Source organism: Balaenoptera borealis (genome assembly GCF_965194805.1).
Source record: "Balaenoptera borealis genome assembly, chromosome: 3".
In the NCBI taxonomy this organism is placed as follows: domain Eukaryota; kingdom Metazoa; phylum Chordata; class Mammalia; order Artiodactyla; family Balaenopteridae; genus Balaenoptera; species Balaenoptera borealis.
Genome location: NC_138866.1, coordinates 40,961,639 through 40,988,403, shown reverse-complemented (window position 1 = coordinate 40,988,403; position 26,765 = coordinate 40,961,639). Strand labels below are relative to the sequence as shown.

General features: G+C 38.8%; 1 protein-coding gene and 1 pseudogene across 3 annotated transcripts in view; one reads left to right on the top strand and one right to left on the bottom strand.

The window, feature by feature from the left end:
• Nucleotides 1-23,907, top strand: part of LOC309626197 (non-histone chromosomal protein HMG-17 pseudogene) — a 28,328-nt pseudogene extending 4,421 nt beyond the window's left edge. Inside the window, exon 2 of the transcript XR_014249422.1 lies at nt 30-23,907. The product of XR_014249422.1 is annotated as a non-histone chromosomal protein HMG-17 pseudogene (transcript). The remainder of the gene's footprint in view (nt 1-29) is intronic.
• Nucleotides 1-26,765, bottom strand: part of RTN1 (reticulon 1) — a 278,485-nt gene that overhangs the window by 202,406 nt on the left and 49,314 nt on the right. The window lies entirely within an intron of this gene.

The following is a 26,765-nucleotide window of genomic DNA, read 5'->3' as shown; positions in this document are numbered from 1 at the left end:
TGCGTTGGCCAGACAATACCTGAAGGAAGATGTGGTGACAGCTCCCTTGCTGAAGTCCTTCCCTTTAACCTGAGGTAGCTGATTTTTTTTTTTTTTTTTCAAAATACAGTTTTAGGAACTACAGCAACAAAAAGTTCTGGCAAGCAACTAGCTGAAGAAACCACTGTACTGCATCTTAACTTTTAATTTTTTATTCACCAACTGAGAAGGCTAGATCCCCAACTTCAAGGCATTATTAGAATTGTCAAAATGGAAGACGAGGTGAGAGCGACCCCTGGACCGACAAAAGCCTGCGTCACTGCATCCCTGTGTCCAATGCCTACATCCCGCCACCGTCACCACCATGCCCAAGAGAAAGGCTGAAGGGGATACTAAAGAAGATAAAGCCAAGATGAAGGACAAACCACAGAGAAGATCCGCAAGGTTCTCTGCTAAACCTGCTCCAGAGCCCAAGCCTAAAAAGGCCCCTGCAAAGAAGGGAGAGGAGGTACCCAAAGGGAAAAAGAGGAAAGCTGATGCTGGCAAGGATGGGAATAACCCTGCAGAACATGCAGATGCCAAAACAGAGCAGGCACAGAAAGCTGAAGGTGCTGGAGATGCCGAGTGAGGTGTGTGCATTTTTGATAACTGTGTACTTCTGGTGACTGTACAGTTTGAAATACTATTTTTACCAAGTTTTATAAAAATGCAGAACTTTGTTTTACTTTTTTTTTAAGCTACGTTGTTAGCACACAGAACACCTCATTGTTGTTTTCTGGGGGAAGGTCACATGTCACTAATAGGATGTCTGCGAAGCTGGACTGATGTGGGGAAAACCCTCCTTTCCTGTCAAGTTCTGAGAGACTTCCTCTTGGTTCCCAGGAAGGAGGGATTCCTTGATGTTGACACACATTAGCCACCATGGCACAAACACCTTGCGACGTGGAAAAACTAAAATTAGTTTTTATGTCCTCTTCTCCCTCTCTACCTTCAGCATAGACTTGACTCCCTTAAACCCTGAGACCTGTTGGAAACTGACCCCAAAAAATTGGTTACCAGTATGTCAGGCAATCTGGACTTTCCAGTGTCACCTTTGAGATGGCATCCCTCAAAAGAGCAGCGGTTCCTTTGTTAGATTGTGGATCTTCAGATTGACACTTCTGCCATTTTCATTTCCATTTCCTGAAAGTCAGGGTCAGCTTGTGAAAAGTTGTTAAACAACATGCTAAATGTTAAATGTCAACCCTCACTCTAAACTTTCCCTGTTCAGAGCATCACATGAAGACTTCATTGGGTTTTATAGTGGCTTTTTGATTTTGGTTGTCCATTGAAAAAGGGCATTTGAAAGTTGTTGTATACTGTTAATGATTGTCTGCCCATATCCTGCCTGAAATACCATGATTGTTTATGAAAAGTATCTTTAATAAAGCTGGGCACAGTTTGGCATGGAAAAAAAAATTGTCATAATGTATAAAATTCCTGATTTCATTAATGAGACTTGTTCAATAACAGGTAACAAAATTCTCCCAAATTCCTATGTGCTAAAATCTGAGCATAAACCACACAATCTTTCCATGAGCACTTTCTTCCCGTCTTCCAGCTTTGATAGGGAAGGGCTCTGGAGAACTACGTACAGCTTAACTCTATGTTTCCCCTGCTCCAGCCACGTGATTCGACTTTGACCCACACTCTCCTCAGTCAAACAAGTGCCAGACTTGAAGTCTGAAGACTCTGTCACTTACTTACTGGTAATATGTGGCAATCACTTAACCCGTCTCAGCTTCAGAGGGCCCAGCAGTAAAATGGAGATAATGATAATAATACTGACCATGCCTATCTCAAATAGGTGTAGTTAGGAGCAGATGCTAGAATTATGCCTATTTCTTGATGTCAGATTTGATTCCAAGCAAGCCAGCATCAGGAAGCCCCTTAAAAAAATTAAAAGAGGCTTCTGTTTCAGAAAGCCGATGGCACATTAGAAGTTTCATTCTGCTGGTGGCCTGTGCCTATTTCCAGATGTCTGGCCTAAATCCTAATCCTTAGCTGGGTTCCCGAAGCTCTGCAGCTCAAACCTCCTACCCTGGGCTGCCTGCCCTGCTGTTGCTCAGTTTGCCTGCTTGGTTCCTGATCTCTGATCTCAGATTTTGTAGATGTGACACTTTTTCTGCTCTCCCGTCTTAGTTTAGGATTTCTTCATCTCAGCATTATTGACATTCTGGGCTGGATAATTCTCTGCTATGGAGGACCATCCTGTGTATTACAGAATGTTTAGCAACATTCCTGGTCTCTACCCACTAGATGCCAAAGTTCCCCCGAGTCATGTCAATCAAAAATGTCTCCAGACACTGCCAAATGTTCCCTGGGGAGAAAACTGCTCCCCCATCTCCTGTTGAGAATGTTAGCTAACCCTCTTAAACTTGACCTCTGGCTACCTGATTTACGACCCTTGCTTTCCAGCCCTAATACGTTTTAGGCAAACACTGTTCTTGTTCTCCTCCTAGCTTTCTCTACTATCAAAAGCCTGAAGTATCCAGAAAGATGCTCTAACTCAGAGAAAGTTGCTGTAAACTAATAATAAAATAGTTAAAACGTGTTTTCTGATTTTTCAAAGTTTTATCAGCCTGAGGGGGAGCTGTCTCCTATACAGCCCACAGTGTGAGAAGAATACAGACGTGTCACATCTGGGCCTTCTGGTCTCCAGTAGCACCACTGCTCTCAGGCCAGCCAGGGCAGCATTCATCAAACCACGAGAGCACACAAAGCACAAAAGGCCATGGAACAAAGTTATCATGCGCTCTTAGAGTTACAAAGAATTTTAGAGTATTCCTGCCTCAGTGCCCCATCTTACCCTCAGTTCTAGAGAAGATAAAACAGGTCTGCAGAGGCTAAATGACAAACCCAACGTCACAAAGCTATTTAGCAACTGAATTCAGACCAAAAGCCTATAACATCATCACATGCCACTCTTTCCAGGCATGGTGGAATTGAGCACCCAACAGTTTGTGGTACCCATCCCCAGTGTCCTAGTTCATACATTTCATTATTTAGCACTGGCTTTTCTATTTGTACCTGCATGTTTTGCGCTGCTAAACATATCATAGTATACTTACGTTTCTCCACCAGACAGATGAAAAAGAGAAGTTGATGAAAAAGCATTAAAATACAATATCAGGAGATCAGAAAAGTACTAACAAGAAGAGAGGAGAGAGGGGAAGAGGGGAGGAGAGAACACACATTTGTGAGTACAAACTGAATACTTTTAACTAATTATCTCAGTTGGTTCTCAACATGATCCTATGATGTACATTTGAATATTGGCTCCACCACTAAACAATCAGGTGACCTTTGGTAAGTTACTTAAACTCTCTGTGCCTCAGTTTCCTCACCTGTAAAATGGGTATAATAATAGAACCTACCTCTCTGTATAGTTGTGGGATTAAAGACACAGTGTATATAAAATGTTCAGCACAGTGGCTGGCACATAGTAAGCATTTCATAACTCTTAGTAATTCTTGTCCTGTTTTCTAGCAAGCTGTGTCTTTTTCACCTCCATATTCAGTCTGCCATGTTTCCAGTCCCAGTCTGGCCACATAACCATAATTCTGAGCTGCTCATTGGAAGCCCCTGAGTTCCTTCCAGACTTTGCATTGGCTAATGGCTCCTGGGAACAAGTGACAAGGAAGACAAAGGTCACAGGGATAATCTCCCTGCTTTATCATGGCCCACACTTGCTCAATAAATGTTTCTAAGCCAGAAATTCAAAATACAGAGATGAATAAAATATAAGGTTCCCCCACAAGCAGCACACAGTTCTTCACGTAGCAAATGTTTATTGAGCTCCTACTCTGTGCTGGGGTCTATGTCAGGCTCTGAGGATACCATGGAGGAAGGAAAGGCCCCTGCTTTCACAGTTATTAGATTCTAATGACAATAAACAAATAAGCAAAAACACAGAATCAGCTAGTGATGAGTGCAAAAAAGAAAATATAACAGATTTGACTGATAGGGATTAATGGGAGGTGGGGTGTGGTATTTAGAGTGGGTGGTCAGGGAGGGCCCCTCTGAGGAAGTAGTGTTGCAGCTGGTACCTGGTGGATAAGAAGTATCCAGCCAAGTGAAGGTTTGGGGGGCACTAAATGGGTCTACTGCCAATGAGGACATGCACATATGTGGCTCTTATTGCATTTTTCTTCTTTGCCTCACTTGAGTTCATTTTCTCACTGGACTTGCCCTCCTGTTGGCTGCCATAGCAACCTGGGCAGACCATTTTATTTTGCCCACCAAGTCGCTCATCAGCCCACACTCAGCGCCCACTCAATCCTAGCAACTAGTCATGGAAACATTATTGAGAAAACAATAGACTCCATAACTCTTTACATCAGCTCCAAGTACTATTCAGCCGTAACTGAAAATAAATCAGGCAGCCTTGTCCCAAGAGAAATCTTCAGTCATTGCCTCTCCTTCACGGGCTTCTCAAACCAGTTTCTACCTTGCTTTCAACAAAAGGCTGCAGTCAGCCAACCCAAGTGACCCATAATAGCCCTGTCTGATGCCACATGATGTTCTTCTCTACCCCTCTGTATTCAAACTTCCCTGTACTTTCCCTCTGCATATATTTGCATTTGAGACAAGTCCTTTGATTTCAAATATGACATACTCCCAGAAGTTGCAGCCTATTTACAGTTTATTTCCACTCATCTGTGGTATTTAATTTAAGTTCTCCCATACAAGCAAATGAACAGGATACTTCCATGTTGAATGAGTCAAGCAGGACCAAAATAAGTTACCACCCTATTTCTTTCCCAGGAAATGAGTTCAGGGGAAGCTTGTTTACTTTTGTTCGCCTCGCAATGGAATGTAGCTTGGCAAATGCAATCTTACATCTTTAACCACAGTTCAGAATCATTTCTCCTGACACAGACATTCATTCTGTGCATTTTTGCCACCATTTCCTGAAGATCTTCAAATATCTGTCCTTGGTTTTTATTCTAAAAGGAAAGCTAAAGAATTAAACATACACGATCAAGTCTATCTGAAGAACTAATCATTCTCTCAATATTGAAGTATTGGGTTAGGTATATCATTAGAAGAGAGAGAGAGAGCCTGCCTGTAATACCTAAACAGAAGGCAAGGACTGTGTTCTGACTAGTCTGACTCTCCCGGGAGTGCTGTGCTGATTTCTAGGCTGGACAAAGCTCACCTTAAGAGGACTGTGGAGGTCATTGGATAGGAGCACAGAGGGAAGATGACAGAGGCCTGAAAGAAGAGATTGGTGAGGATGAGCAGGTATTACGTGGCCTGGAGGGAAGGCCGCAGAACATCCATTTACATACCAGCAGCAGAGTAACTGCAAACTGCCTTAAAACCAGATGCCAGTGGTCTAATTATCTCCCAGCTTTAGTCTCAGGCAATGGCTTACTACAGATGCAGCTACAGAAGGCGCCTCATAATAAAACACCTAGCCAGCTGCTTGCTGCTACACCACAGGGGTAAATGCACTGCCGACTGCAACCAACAGGTGATTTTTCACCCCCATGGCCCAAAGGTAGATGGTTATGAAAATCTAATTGTGAGGGAGGGTGAAGTATTATGATTTCAGTATGAAATTCTTGGCTTTAAAGAGACATATAGTCACAAATAAATTTTCTGAAGCACTGAACATCTGTAAGCAATAAGGAAGCAAGGTGGCCTATAAAAGGTACAAGGCAGAATCTTATGCCTAATAAAGTAAAGCTGGATAGTAAATGCCTTATCTCTGCCTGCCCCACTTCTGCCAAATATTATGTATATATTTTTTTAATTTGTTTATTTTATTTTATTTATTTTTGGCTGCGTTGGGTCTTTGTTGCTGTGCGTGGGCTTTCTCTAGTTGTGGCGAGCGGGGGCTACTCTTCGTTGCGGTGCACGGGCTTCTCTTGTTGCAGAGCACGGGCTCTAGGCACGCAGGCTTCAGTAGTTGCGGCACGCGGGCTCAGTAGTTGCGGCTTGCGGGCTGTAGAGTACAGGCTCAGTAGCTATGGCGCACAGGCTTAGCTGCTCCGTGGCATGTGGGATCTTCCTGGACCAGGGCTCAAACCCGTGTCCCCTGCACTGGCAGGCAGATTCTTAACCACTGCGCCACCAGGGAAGTCCCCAAATATTATATTTTTCAGCCTCTCAGGCTTTCATCATGTCTCTGTTTGATCTCATAGCTCCATACTGAAGCAGCTGGATAATGATGAACTTTAGGATATTTGGTCTTTTTTAGGTCCCCAGATGAGCTTCTTATTTCCCATCCTTTCTACTCAGGAGGCTAGCAACTACACAGCAATCCATCATTCATTCACTAATAAACATTTTAGAGTGCCTTCTACACACACAGAACTGTTTGGGAGGGATTCAAAAATAAATCAGATGTGCTCTCTTAGGGAGCTTGTGATCTGGCAGAAGGAGAGTAAAAATATACATGAGTGAGTATAATACAAGGAAAAACGTTCCATTTGGTAAAAGAGAGGCAATCAGAATGTGATGTGAGTTTGGAAGAGTTTTATGTCTTTGCAATTAAGGTATGCATTTTTTTTAAAAAAAGAAAAATCTCTATCAGTGAGATTAGATAATGCTGAGGTAACCCAAAAATCTCAGTGACTTAAAGCAGCAATTTATAGTTATGTAAGATAGAACCATTGGGGAAAACTGGGTGAATGGTACAAGGAACCTCTTGGTACTATTTTTGTAACTTCCTATAAATCTAAAGCTACTGCAATATGAACAAAAATAAACGGACAGGTGGGTGAGGGGGTACAGAACGTCATTTCATTTCTTGCTCGTGCTGCTTGTTCAGGCAGGTTGGCTTGCTCCGCAGTCCTCACCCACCAACAGGCTGAAGGAGGCTCTACCTCTGTGCCTCCAGAAAGGAGGACAAACAACAGGTGGTGAAGCACACCCTGGCTCTTTAAACTTCCACCCTGAAGAGGCACATGGCACTTTTGTTTCATTGGCCAAAGCACATCACACAGCCATATCTAGCTTCCAGGGGACAAGGATGTCCCCAGCGGAAAACTGAAACTATTTGGCAAATAGCACTAATGACTACTGTCCCCAAGAACACAAACTGTGTCATCAGGCATTGGTTTTTGAAGAGTTTTCTATGTACAATAACCACAGGTATTTGGGGCATGTGTCTTAAGTATGATTTTCTTATAACAACAGAGTAAATTCTGAAAGGAATTTAACTGGAACACAGTCACGCAAGCTGGTCAGCCACAGAACGAGCAAGTGTGAGGCCTCTCTGCTGCTTCAGCCATGTGCCTGCCAGCAGCACACTACTGTCACAATGCCTTCCTGAAGGCATAAGAGAGAATCTGGATCGATGTGGGTAATGCTGGCTGGAAAGCAATTCTGGCTACACCGGATCTGAGTCTGAATTTTAAAGTGGTCCAACATCTTCAGTGCCAACATTAAAGATGATTTGTGCTGACTCTTCAGGCGCACACTGTAAGCAAAGGATCAAACAGCAAGCCGCAACGAGACCGACCCAATTCCCTTACCCACGGAGTCCGCTCACAAAGCAAAGGGAACTCAGGGAGTTCTCTGGCCCAGGCAGTAATAAGGCAAACTGCTGAGTGAGGACTGTGAAGCCCAGGGGACAGTGACTGCAGTCGGGTGACAGAGGGTAGCAAGGGCAGCATCATGGGCAAGAACCCAGGACAGGGTGACAGGTGCCGGAGGACAAACCTCATCTCTGCCTCCTAGAGATCCTGTGCCTATGAGCAAATCATTTACCCTCTTCCAGTTCTCCTTTTCTTTGTCTTTAAAATCAGAGGATTGCACCAGATCATTTCTGAGCACCTTCCTAGTTCAGAGCCAGATCACTTGTGTTTGAACAGTAGCTCTGTCCCTAACTAGCAGTATATCCTCAGCAAGTGCTTAACCTCTCTGTGCCTCAATTTTCTGTAAAATGAGGATAGTAATGGACCTAGCTCACAGCATGGTTGTAATGAATAAATGAATTAACATACGTAAGGCCCTTAGAACAGGGCCTGCTATGTAGTAAGGGCTAAATAATTATTATCTGTTATTATTATTATTTCTATTACTAATCAAAATGGAAGACACAGAAACAACCCTGAGAACTCTCAGCTCTGTGTGCTGGACCAATTCACAAAAAAAGATACAAGTACATTTTAGATCCATTTCCCCATGAGTTTCGGTTTAAAGATAAAAGCTAAAGGTATGGGTTTTAAATCAAAAGAAAAAATGTCAAATTATTACTTTGCTAGCCTCTTGACACTAGAAAAAATCCAATTCTCTTCCCCTACACTTGAAAGAAGGGTCACGCCACCTCAACCTAACCAACACTCTGCCTTATTCACCCCTGACCCACTGGGGCACAGAAGATGCCTCCCTAAGTCGAGGCCTTTTGAGGCAACATTTCCCCAGTATTGCCACTGATGATCTCTGTACACCCTGGTAAATCTGACTTAGACTCAAGACCACAGGTTTCTGAGAGTCACAGTACCTGAAGAGCAGAGATGGTTAAATTATAATCTGAAATTAGGGTTGTAAGGACCTGAAAAGGGTCATTATATTTATCTACAAATATAAATAATTAAATTTATATTTTTATAAAGATAAAAAGATTGATAGCTTTTATAAAGATATATTAGCTCTTTGATTTATTTATGAATAATTTATAATTATTTATAATTATCTGCAATAAAGTATAGACAATTTACTTATCTTACTTTTTCTTATTTATCCATGAATTCCCAGAGCCCATAAATGGTCACTGAATCCACTTCCTCACTTTTCCCCCTCACTCCTCTTAGAGCACAGGAAGTCAAGAAAGGAACTATGCAGAACAAATGAGGACTGTACTCTAAAAAGATTACACACCAGGAAGTGTCTTTATAATTGAGGTACACAGAGCATGTCTGGAAGAGAATATGACAAAGGGCCTCAGGAGAAGAATTAATGATAAGATGCATCTGGGTAGCTGCCAAACTGAAGCTTGAACAAATATTTTCCAAGTAGCAGAATCCACAATCCTAGAGAAATGGCTCATAACTCAGAGATTCATCTGAAAATGAGACATTTATATCCACATGGATTCATATGGGAGATGTAAGTCTAAGAGAGACAGAAAGAATGAAAAAGAATATAATAAATATTGATTGTCTCATGGTGATTAACATATATTCAAATTAGTAATATAAAAAATTTACTTATAGGAATGCATCAAATAATAGTGAAAAGGTTAATGATATGATTTATACATTAGTTTTAGAGAACACGCATAATGGTAAATAATATGGTAACTTCCATTTATTCAGAGCACAGGCAAAAAGAAAGGTCACGTAGACATGTTTATCCCCAAAGCAAATGCTAGCTCTGAAACATTGCAAGATTCTTCTAAACAATGTTTCAGAATTTTCCTTTGGTTTAAAAATCATTTCATTAAGAAGAACCACATTGGAGGACAAACGCCACCGAATTTCAAGACATTATAAAACTACAATAATCAAGAGAGTGTAGTATTGGCTTAAAGATAGACAGATAGATCAGTGGAATAGAACAGAGAGTCCAGAAGTAGATTCCACACACATATGAACAGCTTATTTTCAATAAGGGCAGTTCAGTGGCAAAAGGAGAGTCTTTCAACAAATGGTGCCAGAAAAGTTGGATATCCACATGCAAAAAAGGGAGAGGACGTCCATCCATACTTTACACCATATACAAAAACTAACTCAAAATCGATCACAAGCCTGTATGTAAAACCTGAAATTATAAAACTCCAGGAGAAAACGTAGTTCCGAGAAAACTTTGGCACCTGGGGTTAAGCAGAGATTTCTAGATACAACATCAAAATCCATAAAAGACAGTAATCCATGAAAGAGCAAATTGATAAGAGTTGATAAAAAAAATATTTCTGCTCTTCAAAAAGACTGTTAAGAGAATGAAAAGAAAGCCACAGCTGAGAGAACCAAATCATATCTGATAAAGGAACTGTGTGCAGAATATATAAAGTACATTCAAAACTCAATAATAAGGAAAAAAATCTAATAATAACTTGAGCAAAGATTTGAATATTTCACCAAAGAACATGTAAGGGTGGCAAATCAGCACAGAAAAGATGCTCAACGTCATGAGTCATTTGGAAAATTCAAGTTAAAAGCACAATGAAATACCACTATATACCTGTTAGTATATATGGGTGGTGGGAATGCAAAATAGTACAGTCACATTGGAAAAACAGTTCGCCAGTTTATCACAAACTTAAAACTGTATCTACCTTATGATTCAGCCAGTCTACTCTCAGGTAGTTACCCAAGAGAAATGAAAGCTTACATCCATACAAAGACTAATAATGTTCACAGCAGCTTTGTTTGTAGAAGCCAAAAACTAGAAACAATCCAAATGGCTATCAAAATGTAAATGGATAAACAAATTGTGCATCCACACATGGACTCAGCAATAGAAAGGAGTGAAATATTTATACACACAGTATGAATGAATTTTATAATTACCCTGAGTGAAAGAAGCTAGACCAAAAAAAAGTACATTCTGTAAAATTGCATTTAAATAAAGTTCTAGGAAATACAAAATAGTATAGTAACAGAAAAAGCAGGTGTGGGAGTGGAAGGGATAGATTACAAAGGGGCCCCGGGAAACTTTTTGGGTGTGGGAATGTTCCTTACTTTGATTGTGGTGATGGTTACACAGGTTTATGCATATGTCAAACTCATTATACCTTTAAATATGTAGAGTTTATTATATTTCAATTACACCTCAACCAAACTTTTTAAAAAAGAAAAAAAATGTTATTCTTTTATTTAACATTTGTTGAGCATCTACTCTGTACCAGGCACCATTATAGGTATAGGATACAACAGTGAATAAACCACAGTTGACCCTTGAGCAACACAGGTTTGAACTGCCCGAGTTGACTTCTAGGTGGATTTTTTTCAATAGTAAATACTACAGTACTACATGGATCTGAGATTGGTTGAATCCACTGCTAAGGAACCATGGATATGGAGTAATCTGGGATTCAGAGGAACCCATATAAATTATACATGGCTATTCGACTGCCCAGAGGGTTGGCTCCCCTAACCCCCCACGTTGTTCAATGGTCAACTGTAGACAAAAATCCCTTCTGTGGTCCCCTCTAAAAATATTATCTCTGTTTTTATAAATAAAAAGATGTGTTTAAGGCCAGGAAAAAGTTTAGAAACTGGTAGAGTGAGGAGCAGGTCCTCCCCTAACATTTGCAGAGCCTGGGACAAGGGTGCAAATAGAGGCTCACAGTACAGATTTAACATACAAAAACAATAAATCAAGCTGTGCTCCTTCCTAGCCCACATTCTCTCTCAGCCCCAAGAGCTAGAGGCTAAGGAGCTACCCTTCCTGGGCCCCAGGCAAGCCTGAAGGAGGCCAGGAAAATGCAGCAGCTAGGTAGAAGCCAGGCCTCTCTCAACCTGATCAGACTCACAGGATCAAGCTCCTCCCTGAGGCCTCACTTTCCAGACTCAGGATTTCCAGGTGCCTCCCAAAGCTAAACTGTCTGAGCAAAGCACAGCACAGGAGTGAAGTTACCTGGAAAACCTGGTGGGCCTGAGCAAGGAGATAGCTGGGCCCCAGGCTGAGCAGCTGCAAACAGTCTCCTGTTAATGACAGGAGCAGAGCTCTGCTTGAACAAAAGATAAGACAACCACATTTTTCTCATTCTTGTGGTCAAGGAGACCTCCCAGACCACACATGCACAGAAAAGATCCTCAGGGGTCAGAGAAGGGAGAGGGTGCCATCCTGTAATATGTCCTGCCAACCTCCCGGAAATGCTCGCACTGTAATCCATCTTGGCTAAAAGATGTGCGCCCATATCGGGAAGGGCCCTGAGTCAGACCAAATATGGGCACAGGCAAGATGACTGGCCAGAGGGAACCCAGAAAACTGCCCCCATATAAGTGATTTAAGCCACCCCTTTGGGGCACAACTCACTCTGAGTCTGTCCGTGTGTTTTTCCACATGTACTTTGCTTCTAATACATGCTTTACTGCTTCACAAACTGTCTCTTTGCTGAATTCTTTCTCCAAAGAAGACAAGGACCCAGGTCCTGCTTCCAGCCACCGCAGACTGTGGCCCCCCGAGATCAGGCCTAGGCACCCTCTGGTGTCCAGGACAGAGGCTATGATTTTCTCCTTCCCCCTCTTGGACTCCTGCTTTCTCACCTCTGCAACCTTGCCTGAGCACAAGGCTCAAGCAGTCATCTCATTCGCTCAGTTGGTTTCTGAACTTGGAAAAAAAATGTTAGAAAATGGAAAAAAGAATGTTTTAAGATTTTAAATCTTTGTGTCTCAGTATTTGTAATACACAAAGCCCTCTAAAGAGAAAGATCCAGATAAGGGTTCCCTCTGGCCTGGGTTTAAGGGTGGCAGTGATGAGAAATAGAATCCAGGTTTCCAGGAGACCACATGGATTTCAAAAGTCCTGTATGCAAGTCATATAAAAGATAAATGGGAAGCATTCAGTAACAGGGAGCTCAAAAACTTAGGGTTTTAAAACAATACAAATGATTATACAGTTTCTAAGTACAAGGTGAAGCAGAGAAATAGGCATTCCTTTAAACAAGTATTGCCCACATATCCTGGATTTCATAACTTCATCAAAATTAAAATCTGAATCAACATTGAAATAATTGCAGAAATAGTCTCTAATCCCATGAACCAACTCAAAGGAAGACAAATGATAATTTGAATATTTTCTACACTTGAACGGTGATGAATTTAATCCTTCTTCCAACATATTTTTGGTGAGTTCAAGAAACCATAAACAAGCTCTGTGTGAGTTACTAAGTGTGCAAGACACTGCCCTGGTCCTCAAGAGTCCAGGAAGCAAGATATAAGGTCACATGTGACAAATATCATAGAAGTGGGACAGCCAAGAGTAATGGGGATAAAGCAGATAGACGGTGCATGAGAGATTACTTTTGCTAGCATGATAATGGAAAACACACTGAAAGGGAAGGCATGAAAGTTCAAAGGCTGAAATTTAGCCCCACCCTTTGCAGGATGCATATACAACTAAACAATAGACATCTTCCAGTGGCTGCTTGAACTACTCCTACATATCAGTAATTTACTTTTATTGTATCTCAGGAAGTTTTCTTTTTATAATTGGCTCAAAATGTCCTTGTAACTTCCAACCATTGACCTTGCTTCTGCCCCCTGGGCCACCTAGAATCACTCTTCCATATGAAAATTCTTTAATTGTGTTAAGACTGAATCATGTCCTAATGCTTTCTTCCAGGCTTAATAATTGTTATAATGATGATGATAAAATTAATTATAGAACTGTATTAGTTTCCTATTAATGCAGTCACAAATTAGCACATGCTTAAAACAATACAAATTTATTATGACATGGGTCTCACTGGGCTAAAATCAAGATGTCATCAAGGTTGTGTTCCTTCTGGAGGCTCTAGGAGAGAATCATTTCCTCGCCTCAATTCCTTCATTCCATCACTCTAACCTCTGCTTCTGTAATCACATCTTCTTGGCCTCTGACTCTTCCACCTACCTCTTATAAAGACCCTTTTAATTATACTAGGCCACCTGAATAATACAGGATAATCTCTCCCTCTCAAAGTCCTTATTAAGGATATCTGCAAAATCCCTTTTGCCATGTAAGGTAACATTCACAGTTTGCTTGGATTAGGACATGGACATCTTTGGGGGATGGGTGGAATTATTCTGCCTACCACATCAGTTAACATTTTTTTTAGCATTCACTGCATTCACTATGCACCAAGCATGCTGCCAAGTACCTTACATGCATCATCCCATTTAATCATGCCAACAATCCTATAAGGTGAGTCCTCTTGTTGTCCCCATTGTATAGATGAGGACTCTGAGGCTTAGAGACATTAAGAAACTTCCCAGGAAGAAACACACCTAAGTTTGTCAGTTCTTAGAACGCTTCTTCATAAACCATGGTTTCTAGAGGTTTTACTCTCTTGTTCTCATCTATGGATGTGCTACAATCTGTTGCTATTAGGAAAAACTGATGAAAACAGAAGAAATGACATCCCAGACAGAGAAAATTGTGTGAATAAAGGGGTGGAAGTAGGAAAGTTGAATTCCTCATTGAGGAAAGGCAAGGAGTCCAGGATATCCAGAGCAAAAGGGGTGATAAAATTGGAAAGGGGGGTGGAAGCAGGATTGGAAGAGGAAAGGATTTGGACTTAGGTAAAGGTGGGCCACAGAGACAAGAAACCAGGGATGACACAATCATAGGAGAACTTTAGGCAAATTAATCCAAAATGTGCTAAATGGGAAAGAGGGAAGCAAAGAGTGAAGAAGTATAGAAAGGTACAGAATGTACAGAAGGAGGAAAGCTGTCAAATTCTTCTGAAAAACCATAAGAAATACTTGAATAAATAAAGACATACCCATTTCAATCAAAAATTTTCACTGACTTTTTTTTTGTATAGGTGGTCCCTGATTTAGGACGGTTCAACTTACGATTTTTCGACCTTACAATGATGCAAAAGCGATACACATTCAGTAGAAACCATACTCCAAATTTTGAATTTTGATCTTTTCCCTTGGCTAGTGATGTGCAGTTCAATCCTCTCTCGTGATGTTGGGCAGGGCAGTGAGCCGCAGCTCCCAGTGAGCAAGGTGATCACAACAGGAAATAAGTGATACTCTTACAACCATTCTGAATCCATACACAGAAAAAATTACATGTAGTATTTTGGCCATTACAGACATGTATGATTGAGGATTTTGAGATCACTGAAATACAGCTGTGCTTCTGACCTAGAAAGTCTTCTATTAATCTGTCTCTGCTTGTCTCAAATGTTGCCATTTCCCTCTACAATGGTCCAGTTTTGTTTATTTAGCCCTTTCCACCGACTTTGTAGTGTAGTGTATATTACTAAAGTTTAATAAGGAAAGAGCATCCAACAAAAATAAAAAGAAGCGCTCTCTCTCTCCCTCTCTCTTTTTTTTTTACTGGCAAAATCTTCCAGATTTCTCATCGAAATTCCTCATTATGAATCAAAAAGAAAGACTGAGAATGACCAATTAGAATTAGATTATCAAGGAAATTCACTTGAATAGATAATATTCAGGGGTGTTTTTGCTTTTGTTTTTGTTTTTGTTTTCTTGCTTTCTACCATTTTTTTCACTTTCCTAACAAGTATATGCAGATGTAACTAGTTTTACACTAGAAACCAACATTCTATGTATCTATTACTACAAAAATACTTTCATTACAGGAACCATATTCTTCCTCTAAGAATGTTTAAGACACACATTAGTTTGTCTGTAGCTCCAGCTCATAAAATAAATTATGATTTCCTTTTATTCTTACTATAATTATTGCTCTTTCAAAGTAATGCCTGCTTACTTTTTGTAACCTGTCAAACAACCCAGAGAACTATAGAGTTGATAATCTTCCTCCCTCCACCCAAATCCAACTCTCCTAAAGAACACAGATTAACTGGCTATTATCCTTTGGCACCTTCTAAAACATTTGTTTTACTTTGGTCTTACAGGCTTAAAAAAAGCACAAGTTCAGACCATTAGCAAAATGTATTATGGTTTTGCAAAGTATCAATCTACACACTTATAAGAAAATCAATGGAAATATATCCAAAGTGACTCAACCTTTACTAATTCCAATTCTGACACTGGAAATTTTTTCCATAAATTTAGGCTAAAAATTCAACAAATTCAGTTTGACTCATAGGGAAAACTCAGCTTTGTTTTCTCTCTAATACATACAATTCATTTTAGGCAATGAATTTCCTTTGTAGAATTCTCATTCATCCAAAGAATAATTGAGAATCTGTTTTTGGTGTTAAACATACAAAAAAAATTTTTTAATTGTTTTTTTTTTCCTGCCTTGTAAGCTTAACCTGTCCTCTCTGTTCTAAAATTATCTGAATTCTTAGTATTCTATACTTAATCTTTCTTTCCATCTTATTTTTTTACCCTCTCAAACTGTTCAAAGTAGTTATCCAGAATCATTTCCAAACTCTTCCAATTTTAGCGTTTGGAACCCACTGCCTGCTTTGTACTTCATTTGATATGGTTCTGTTGCTTCGGACTCTACTCCACTCCAGGATGGATCCATCCTCATCACTGAGAGGAGACTTGGACTTGGCAGACCTTTATTGACAGAAATCTTGGATGCTGCTGAGCTCACCTGACCACTGTCTCCACTTCCCCATCATTAAAATAATAACTGCATTTATTGACTTCAGAAAGCTGTTGTGAGACTTACATAAAATAGAGTCCAGAAGATCTGTAAAATGAAAACCATTCTCTCCTCTCCACCTAGTTTTACTTAGTGGTTAAGAACACAGACTTCCTCAGCCTAACTAGCTCTTTCTTTTTCCAGCTGTGTGATCTTGGGCATACCTTATCCTCTCTGTGCCTCAATTTCCTCATCTGCAAATTGAAGATCAAAAAGCATCATGTATAGTTGTAAGGGTTAAATGTGATAATACTTGGATCCAGCAATCCCACTTCTGGGTTCATATGCAAAGAAAATAAAATTACTATCTCAAAGAAATATCTGTGCTCCCATGTTCACTGCAGCATTATTCACAGCAGCCAAGATATGGAAACAACCTAAGGGTCCTCTGAGATAAATGGATATAGAAAATGTGGCATATATATACAATGGAATATCATTCAGCCTTAAAAAAAGAAGGAAATCCTGCCATTTGTGACAACATGAATGAACTCAGGGAACATTATGCTAAGTGAAATAAACCAGACACAGAAAGACAAATACTGCATGATCTCGCTTATATGTAGAATCTAAAAAAGTCAAACTCACAGAAATAGAGAGTAGAAAAGTGGTTACCAGGGGCTAGGGGGTGTGGGAAACAGGGAGAGGTTCAAAGTAAAGGGTACAAAGTAAGAAAAAAGAAAAAAGAAAAGAAAAAATGTGATAATATTTGTATAATTAAATATTAGTACAATTAATTTTTGTAATATTAGTACAGTTAAATTTATATCACTTCAGTCTTTCACTCTTATAATAAATCCAAAACTGAAATATTCTTCATGTCCAACCTTCAAAACACTCACCATTTTCCCTCTGTAAGTCCTCTTCCATGGACTTGTTCTCTAGGGTAAAATTAATATTTCCTCATGATTAAAAAAAATTTTCAATGAGTAAGTAGCCAATCTTGCAGCCACTGGATGCTAACCTCTTTTATTAGAAGCATCTGATGATAACACATGGAACTTTCACTAAGTCCTTAGCACAAATATTTGTTTCATGCCATTCATAAATATAATTTGCACAAGCAATGACTATATGGAGAGATCCACTGAACTATCATTGAGGCCATATAAGTACCATATTGAGCATTCTTTAGATGGTGTCTTTGATCCACCTCTTCCTATATATGACCTTAAGCAAGTTAGTAATTACCCTTTTGGGGGGCTTTCCTCATCTATCAAAAAAGTCTGGATAATAATACATACTTCATACAGCAAATGAGAAGATTAAATGGTTGAAATGCTAAATTTCAATTCTGTCTAGAATTTGATAAGTTAAGGATATGAGCTGTATCATTAAAAATAATAGCTAAAAAGACAACAGAAGAATAGCCAAAGCAATCTTGAGAAAGAAAAATGGAGCTGGAGGAATCAGGCTCCTTCACTTCAGACTATACTACAAAGCTACAGTCATCAAAAAAGTATGGTACTGGAACAAAAACAGAAATATAGATCAAAGGAACCGGATAGAAAGCCCAGAGATAAACCCTCGCACATATGGTCACCTTATCTTTGATAAAGGAGGCAAGAATATACAATGGAGAAAAGACAGCCTCTTCAATAAGTGGTGCTGGGAAAACTGGACAGCTATAAGTAAAAGAATGAAATTAGAACACTTCCTAACACCATACACAAAAATAAACTCAAAATGGATTAGAGACCTAAATGTAAGGCTAGACACTATAAAACTCTTAGAGGAAAACATAGGAAGAACATTCTTTGACATAAACCACAGCAAGATCCTTTTTGACCCACCCTTTTTGTTTTGAAATAAAAACAAAAATAAATAAATGGGACCTAATGAAATTTCAAAGCTTTTGCACAGCAAAGGAAACCATAAACAAGACAAAGACAACCCTCAGAATGGGAGAAAATATTTGCAAACGAAGCAACTGACAAAGGATTAATCTCCAAAATATACAAACAGCTCATGCAGCTCAATATCAAAAAAAAAAAAAAAAAACCCAATGAACATCACTAATTATTAGAGAAAAGCAAATTAAAACTACAATGAGGTATCACCTCACACTGGTCAGAATAGGCATTATCAAAAAATCTACAAACAATAAATGCTGAAGAGGGTATAGAGAAAAGGGAACCCTCCTACACTGTTGGTGGGAATGCAAACTGGTACAGTCACTATGGAAAAGAGTATGGAGGTTCCTTAAAAAACTGAAAATAGAACTACCATATGATCCAGCAATCCCACTCCTGGGCATACATCCGGAGAAAACCATAATTGGAAAAGATACATGCACCTCAATGTTCATTGCAGCACTATTCACAATAGCCAGAACATGGAAGCAATCTAAATGTCCATCAACAGAGGAATGGATGAAGAAGATATTGTACATATATACAATGGAAAATTACTCAGCCATAAAAAAGAACAAAATAATGCCATTTGCAGCAACATGGATGGAACTAGAGATTCTCATACCCAGTGAAAAAAGTCAGACAGAGAAAGACAAATATCATATGACACCACCTATATGTGCAATCCAAGAAAAGGTTACAAATGAACTTATCTACAAAACAAAATAGAGTTACAGAAGTAGAAAATAAACTTATGGTTACTGGGGGGTAAGGGGAGGGGAGGGATAAACTGGAAGATTGGGATTGACACATACACACTACTATATATAAAATAGATAACTAATAAGGACCTACTGTACAGCAGAAGGAACTCTACTCAATATTCTGTAATGGCCTATATGGGAAAAGAATCTACAAAAAGACTGGATATATGTATTTGTACAACAGACTCACTTTCCTGTACACCTGAAACTAACACAACATTGTAAATCAATTATACCCCAATAAAACAATTTTTAAAAAAGTCATATAACTCCTCTGGTGGGAAAAAAGACAATAGAAGAAGTAAAATTGATAGTAATAAAATTTTTATTAACTTGAAAAAGGGCAGAAACAAAATAACAAAGGAACAAAAACCAGATGAGGCCAATAAAAAACAAACAAAAAATATGGTAAATTTAAGTCCAACATTATCAATAATATAAATGTAAAAAGTATCTAAACACTCCAGTTAGAAATAAGAGACTGTCAGACTGGATAAAACAGTAAGATTCAACGGTATGCTGTATATAAGACACATGCTTTATAAAGATGTAGATAGATTGAAAGTTGAACAGCAAAGATATACACGCAAACAATAAGCATAAGAAAACAAGTAGACGAGGTACCCTTCAAAATAAGGAGTATCAGCATAGTTTTATAATTCTGCAAGGGTCAGTTTATCAGAAAGACATAACATTCATATATGTGTATGCATCTAATAACAGAGCTTCAATTATATGAAGCAAAATCTGATAAAACTGAAGGGATAAATAGAAAAATCTACAATCATAATTGGAGACTTTAAAATCCCTCTTTCAGGAATGGTTAAAATAAGTAGACAAAAAACAATAAGGATATAGAACAGCCTGTTTAGGAGTTTCTAATAAACTAGAATTGTGTAAGAAATTTAAGCACTTAAAAATGATTTGAATGACAATATATTTTTTTCAATTTTCCCAAAGATGGTATATAACCAGCACCATTCTAAATCCAAACGATGAATACCTTAAGGCATTAGGGCTTAGTTATCTGCAGAATCCCAGTTACAAAGGGAGCTGACAGAGATGATATGAAACACATTATTTATTTTTTTGCTTGTTCTGACTATATTTTCTTTTTTTACAATTAATTTTTATTGAAGTATAGTTGATTTACAGTGTTGTGTTAGTTTCTGCTGTGCAGCAAAGTGAATCAGCTATACATATACATATACATCCACTCTTTTTTAGATTCTTTTCCCATATAGGTCATTACAGAGTATTGAGTAGAGTTCCCTGTGCTATACAGTAGGTCCTTATTAGTTATCTATTTTATATACAGTAGTGGGTATGTGTCAATCCCAATCTCCCAATTTATCCTTCGCCCTCCTTCCACCCTGGTAACCATAAGTTTATTTTCTATATCTGTGACTCTTATTTCTGAAACACATTATTTATTAACTTGACCTAAATGGCAATCACAGACCATTTATACCTAAAAACGGATTGAGATGGTGGTCACCCGGTTTTAAACTTTTTTTAATACTCATTAAACTATACACTTAAAGTGAGTGCATTTTATTATATGTAAATTATATCTTGATACATTTCAGCTGGAAAAAAACCCACAATGAGATTCCACTACACATTCACTAGAATGCCTGCAATTAAAGAATCTGACAATAACAAGTGCTGGTGAGGATGTGGAACAACTCATATATTGCTAATAGGAGTACAAAATGATACAACTACCTTGGAAAACTGTTTAGGAGTTTCTAATAAAAGTAAATATAGGCATATAGGCCTACTCTATGCCTGGAAGGAAGTACTCCTAAGTACATACTCAAGAGAAATGTTTCCACAGATCCACAAAATGGTATGTTTCAAGAATGTTCATAGCAGCTTTATTCATAACAGCCAAAAAATAAGGAGAGAACCCACAAGTCCATCAACAATCAAATGAAAAAATTGTGATATATTCATATTGTACGCTACTACACAGTGATACAGTAAAATAACTCTCCATACAGAAAATAACATGGATGAACTCAAAAGCATCTTATTAAGCAAAAAAAGCCAGATACTGAATTATTCCCTTCATAAATATTCAAAGACAGGCAAAACTATTCTGTGGTGATAGAAGCCAGAATAATGGTTGTCTCTGGGAATGGGGGATTGACTGAGAGAAGTGGCATGAAAGAGCCTTCCTGGATGATGGAAATATTCCTTCTTGATCTGGGTGATGGTTACATGGACGTGTATACACCAAACTGTACAAATAACATTTGTTTACTTTTCTGTATATAAATTACATCTAGTATTTTTGAAAGATTAAATGGTATAATTAAGTTAAATCACAGAATCAGCCTGACTCATGGATGATGCTTTATAAACTATAGCTATTATTGCTATTCTAACTTAAATACCTGTTAATAATATCTGTTAAGCAAGTGTAACTGCACACTCTTCGAAGGATAAGCTAAAACAAATTGAAAAGGGAAGGCATGCGTGATTTGAGGGAAATTTTGAGTGCAGCTTCACTAAAGTAAGACATCGGAAGAAATACAAAACTTGTAGAAGCAGTGTCCTATAAATGGTTAGAGAAACTTCATTAAATGTTTATAAATTACATAGCCATTGGAGTTTTGCCACTAGTGTCATTTATTCTCAAAGTCTTCAATCTGGAAAGCAACAATTAGAGAATAGTGCTTTTTTACAAACATTTTAAAGACACTAGGAAAAAAGATTTATTTTAAGAAAATAAATGGGTTAAGATTTAGGTCGAAATCCCAAAATGATTTGTGTTTGTCCTTAATTTGCTCCATGAAAAAAGCTGCTTTGAGAATCTCAGCATCCTCCTGGGACACCGTTACTCCCTGCCTCTGTAAGAATACAGGCTGGTTCAGCAAGGGAGGAGTGAGTCCTGTCTGGGCAAAAGAACAAGAAAAGCTTGTGGGTGTTCTCGCAGGCACAATTACGCAGATCTAATAAACACAACTTCAGGGATGGAAAGGGAATAAAAACGAGATTGTAGTAGTGGTCTTTCTATTCATATGAGAAGAAAATGAAGAGTTTGTGATTATTATGTGGAAAACATGTTTTAAAATGGAAAAATACAAAAGTAAAATAGGCAAGGTGCAGTGAAGAAGCACATGATAACTTTCTGAACAGGGAAGAACTAAATAGAGTACCTGGAAATCTTAGGGCTTAGACTTTTTTGCTTCTAGACGTCTCCCTGTAATCTCCCCAGGACTTCACCAAAGAAATCTAGCCATTCATTCATTCAATCATTCTTTCATTCAATATACATGTTTTGAACACTCTTATATGCCAAGCATTGTTCTAGGCCATGGAGATATAATAGTGAGACTTCAGGGAACATAAAGTTTCCAAACATGAAAAATGAACCAGGTATTCACAAGTGAGTTGTTATTCCTAGGTTTCTGAATACAGAGTTGCTGATACAACCCTTGCTTGTCTCACCATGTCAGTCAGACAATACTGGCAGTAAGTAGAGGTCAAAACCTTTGTTCTTGGAGAAAGAACAGCCCTATTTTAGTCTCTGAATGTGGAATGGGAAAGAAATTGTAACAGGGTGCAGTGGGGGTAGGAGGAACTCTTGATTTTTCAACTAGAACAATCAATTTCTTCCACTTAAACCCTGGGGGAAGAGGAAGGAAGTTTCAGCTAATGTAAAGGGGAAAAGTCCTTACACGGGGCCACAATCTATCTCCTGACCAGTTTCTGTTATGATATGGAGGATCCTGAGCAATCCTTCTAGTATGTGATGCTTTGATTTACAATTTTTTGAATAGTGCACAGTATATTCAGTGTTGTGAGTCACCATATTAAGGCCACAAGAATGTTCACACTTCATATTTCCATTATCAAAACTGGAGAAACACACTGGGACCAAAGTAGAACCCCAGAAATTTTACCAACCATGACTACATTTGACATCCCAGTTCTGGCTGATTTTAAAAACACTGTGGCAAGGTCTTAAAATATTCCATGATCGTGGTTCAATCATGTCCCTGGTCAGCTCAGACTGACAATACAAGGTACTTAGATTAAGAGCTCACCTGAGAAATGATAGTAGTTAATATTGATTAAATGCTTATGATGCACCAGGCTCTGTTCTAAATGCTTTTATATATAACAACTCATTGAAGCCTCACAACAACACTGTAAGGCATGTTCTACTGATTTCCAGAAGAGGAAACTGAGACTCTCAGAGTTCAATCGACTTGCCCAACATCGCATGATTAGAAAATGGTAGGCCAGGATTCAAACCCAGGCAAAGCTACTCCAGATACTATGCTCTCAGACTACTGCCTGTCAGGAGACTGCTGGTTCTGACTGGGACTGGGCAGCATCTGAAGGACTTGTCCAAAGATCACCAATGTGCTACTTTCTTACCAAGCCCAAAGCACTGTGATGCTTTAAAACCTTTTGAAGGTTATTCTGATCATGAGTCAGTCACATGTGAGCCATCCCAGAGAATCAATAACAGGTTACAGAAAAACTATATTACTTTCTTTTGCTCAAAAAGTAATAAGTCCTCCTAGAATAGTCAAATTTATAGAGACAGAAAGTAGAATGGTGGTTGCCAGGGACTGGAGGAGGAGGGAATAGGGAGTTAGTGTTTTATGGGCAGAGGGAGTTCTGGAGAGAGATGGAGCACTGGTTACACAGTAATGTGAATGTACTTAATACCACAGAACTGTACTTAAAAATGGTTAAGTTGGTAAACATTATGTGCATTTTATCACAATTAGAAATAATATTTTTTTAAAAAAGATAATCACAGGAGGAAATTAAATAAATAATGAATTCTCCTGATGTTTTATTTAATAAATTATCAAATGGGTTAAGATATAATCAAGGATCTTTCTTTTGCATCTTATCAGAACTTGTCAAACTTTAATTTGTTGTCTAAGATTTAACAACTTCAGTTACTTTTTATGGATGCTAGATAATGAGATTATAAGAAAGCAATTGCGAATCCAGTTATATTCAATCAGTAGAACTAGTCAATGTTTCTCCATATCAAAAAGCACTAATAAAGTAAAATCTATATAACCAAAGTAAAATGTAATCACCTTATACATGAACTTGACATTGCAGATTCCCTGCATCAATTAGAAATTAAAAATTCAAAGCCTTCAGTTCGCATTTTTATAGTGTTTATAAAAGCACTTGCTTTGTGACTCCTAATGGTTTCTCTACATCTGTATAATCAATCCTGTGGATGACCATTACCTTAAACATAAGTTCAGTGATATATTATTTCAATATTAATACATTACATTTGCAATGGAGTGCTATTATCTTTGAAAGCGTTTTACATTGATTCTCTCTTCTCTCTTCCTGTAACCATATTTCACTTAAGAGCATCACCATGCACCCACATGTCCAAGCCAGAAACGGAAATAACTCTCCAAGTTCTATCTGTACTTCACACAAAATCTCTCCATCCCAATGCCTCTTGCTCTCCACTGCCACAGCTTCTGCCCCACCATGTCTCATGAGACTGCTGTGGAAGCCTCTCAACTCACCTCCCACCCCTTGCCTGCTCCCACTCCAACCTTCCACGTCGCCAAAGCGCTTTCTCAACACCAATCTGAGAGAGCTCCTATCTCATTGATAAAACCTCAAATGACTCTGTATTGTCAAGAAAATAAAATCTACAGTTCTTACTATGCCATCCAACAGCTTTAAGCTTCTCACAGTCTAGTCCTATCCACCATTCCATTCTCCGTTCCCTTCCCCAGGAGGGTCTAGGCACACCTGGAACCGCCTATCATTATCCCATCATGCCAGCTTTACAACTCTATTCATTTGTACTCCCCGGACCCTCTCCCTAGGAAGTCTTCCCTGCACAATTTTCCAGCATATGACATCCTTCAAGACCCAGAAAAAGAAGCTAGTTCAGGCAGCTGCCATGGACAAGTCTAAAGAGGACATGGGGGAGGAGAAAAAAATCTCCTAAGTTCCAGCATCATATATAACTCCACTATAGTAGATTAGGAACAGCAGTTGGAACTATAAACGTACCATTGACGAAGGTTATATATTTAAAAATCTGAACTTGGAACAATTGCAAAAATAACCCCAAGAACTCTCTGTAGTAACAGCCCTGATTTCAGTAAGTAACCAATCAGGGATGGGTCACTATGGGCCGTGAACCAGATTGGGACATAACAGAAGGTCAGCGATACTGCATAATAAGGATGATGGAAGGAAAGAACCAGGACCAGAACGATGATGTCTCCCCTAACCTTCCTGGTTCACTAGTGCTTTTGTGAGGAAGGAGAAATAGAATGATCTAAAGCATAAATCCTGGCCCAGCTTTGCTTCTCTTCCTTCCCATTTTTCACCCATAGCAGACAACACTCACCAATCCCAGCAGTCTTTTTCACAGCATTCTTCTCATCTCAGCAACCATATCGATGAGTCAGTGCATGCACATACACATGTACAACACACACGCATGCACACCCACTCGTATAACACTCATCTGCTACCTTGATCCTGAGGTTCTCAGTACTCACCCCAGAGCACCTACCCAAACACCTTCTGCCTAGTAGTTCTCAAAGATTTCCAACTAAGTAAGCACAATAGAAAAAGAAAATCAAGTGTGTATCCCAAGGGCCTGTGGGTGAAGTCTAGGTATATGATGCAGGAAGTTTATTTAAAGTCTCAATTTTGAAAACTGCATGTGAATTTACTCTTCAATGCATCCATCTATTTTGTAACAAAAAATAGTGTTTTAAAAGGCTTGCTACTGGAAAAAATTGACTTTGTCCAGTCTGGCTCTGAGTGCCCTTGATCCTTAGCCAAGTGTCTGCATACCTGTTTGAGATGCACAGTCTGTCCAATTCTGAAAGCCATATGCACTCTCAGAACAAAGGATTCCTCTTTGAAAAAGCAAGAAGGGAGAAACGTGGCTTTAAGCAGGGTTGTTCTCTCTGAACAGTCTTCTCCAGGCCTTATCTTGCTAATTTCTCATCCTTTAAATCTCAGTTCCAGAACCCCTTCCAGTAAAAGTCTTCTTCTAACCCTCCCTTCTATTAAGATGCTTGACATCGCATCATGTACATCATTCTATCATATTTCACAATAAAATATAATTGATGCTCTATTTAGCTCTTTCATTAGACTATAAGTTTCTTGAGGAAAGAGGTTTTTTAATGCTCTATCCACAGCACTTAGCATAATACCTGGCATGTAAGTGTATAATAATGAATAATTAGTTCCCATCTCTTTACTGTTGTCCCCGGTGAACACTACATTATAAATATTTTTGTCTACCAATAGTATTTTACAGAACATAATGATTAATCAATGTTTCCATTTTATTAATCAATGACATTTTACCTGAGCATGCCATAAAAATAATAAGCTGAAAGTATTTTTTGTTAAAATTACTTGCAAATTTAGATTGTTGGTGTTTTGGTTTGCTCATATGGGTTCATACAAGTTTTGGCTAAAGGTCTAAATCCCCAACATTCAAAATATAGGTGTCTTACAAAGTCATTCACAGGACTTAGTATATAACAATTCCCTGATTTTATTGTAAAATCGTAGAATCCTGAGACAAAAGGAATATAAAAAATATTTGAAGTAGTGTAGTTCAACTTCTCACTTCTGACTTAATTGAAAATAAGCCTATTTTAAACATCCCTGATAAGTGATCATGCAGTCTGTACTTGAACCCTTCCAGGGATGGGGAACACACTACTTCATGCTTTTGAGCAGCTCTAACTCTTGAACCATAGACTTTTCCTGCCATATGAAGAGACAGCAACATACATAGGCAGGGCCAAGTAGAGATGAAGGAAGCTGGCACAGATTACCCAGCCCACCAGTCAGAAGTGGGCTCAGTGCCTGAATTCACTTACAAATCCCACATGAAGACTTTTAGCCAGGCCGTCTACCCCAGGAACTC